Raw genomic sequence first — 1,403 nt, 5'->3', positions numbered from 1 at the left:
TCGTCAAAAGGCTGCATTTTTACGACGACATGTATGTCAGATAGTCTTATATTCTGACAGAATGCAACTTTTGCAGTGTTACTTGAAAATGGCCCTAAGGCCGAAATTGCAATCGTAATAATAAATATTTCATACAGTGAACGGCGACTATGATGTCTTTTAAGACATATTATTGTGATGATTCATCACCACTTTACAATGTTTACAACGTCTGTACACTGGTGACGAATGTGAGAAATGGTTCAAATGGCTCTGAGCACTAAGGGACTCAACAGCTTAGGTCATAAGTCCCCTAGAACTTAGAACTGCTTAAACCTAACTAACCTAAGGACATCACACACACCCATGCCCGAGCAGGATTCGAACCTGCGACCGTAGCAGTCCCGCGGATCCGGACTGCAGCGCCAGAACCGCTAGACCACCGCGGCCGGCGAATGTGAGAACTCGTACTGTCATCACCACTTTACAACTGTTTACAGCTAACAATTTTCCATTTTCAAAACATGTCAATTGTTAAGACACCCAAGAACCTCAGTTCATTTTCAAATATCACGTGTTCTACGGTAGAATACCTTGCGTTTTACGGTACAAGATGGCGCATGGCCGACAATGTATCGTTTAACCGTCCACGCCTTACCTAAGTAGTTTTAAAAGTATACAGAATTTTACTAACTACGAAAGTCTAACTCCTCCCGCACAGGCCATGAAGGCCCAACGGAACCGACCGGCCGCCGTGTCATCCTCAGTCCATAGGCGTCACTGGATGCGGATATGGAGGGGCACGTGGTCGGCACTCCGCTCTCCTGGCCGTATGTCAGTTTCCGAGACCGGAGCCGCTACTTCTCAATCACGTAGCTCCTCAGTTTGCGCCACAAGGGCTGAGTGCACCCCGCTTGCCAACAGCACTCGGCAGACCTGATGGTCACCCATCCAAGTGCTAGCCAAGCCCGAAAGCGCTTAACTTAGGTGATCTGACGGGAACCGGTGTTACCACTGCGGCAAGGCCGTAGGCACGAAAGCCTATGATTTAAGAATTAAGTGTTCCCGGTGCAGGATTTTGTGTACGAACTGACCTCTCAGTCATGTCCCATAAATGTTCGCTGGAATAAATGTTGGGCGGCATGGGTGGTCAAACAATTCGGTCTGAGTGTCCAGAATGTTTTCCAAACTAATAGATGTCCTTCAAACTAATAGCGAACTATGGTACCTAATGACAAGTACCATTGTGATCTATAGAAATTCCATCATTGTTTGGGAATACTGTTGGGTTGGGTTGTTTGGGGGAGGAGACCAGACAGCGAGATCATCGGTCTCATCGGATTATGGAGGGAGGGGGAAGGAAGTCGGCCGTGCCCTTTGGAAGGAACCGTCCCGGCATTTGCCTGGAGCGATTTAGGGAAATC

General features: G+C 47.8%; 1 pseudogene; it reads right to left on the bottom strand.

Moving 5' to 3' along the window:
• Positions 1-894: 894 nt before the first annotated feature.
• On the bottom strand, positions 895-1,012 carry LOC126428545 (5S ribosomal RNA; annotated as a pseudogene).
• Positions 1,013-1,403: the final 391 nt, after the last annotated feature.

Source organism: Schistocerca serialis, chromosome 12 (assembly GCF_023864345.2).
Source record: "Schistocerca serialis cubense isolate TAMUIC-IGC-003099 chromosome 12, iqSchSeri2.2, whole genome shotgun sequence".
In the NCBI taxonomy this organism is placed as follows: Eukaryota; Metazoa; Arthropoda; class Insecta; order Orthoptera; family Acrididae; genus Schistocerca; species Schistocerca serialis.
The sequence above is the reverse complement of the archived record's forward strand: the minus strand, read 5'-3'. Positions and strand labels throughout refer to the sequence as shown.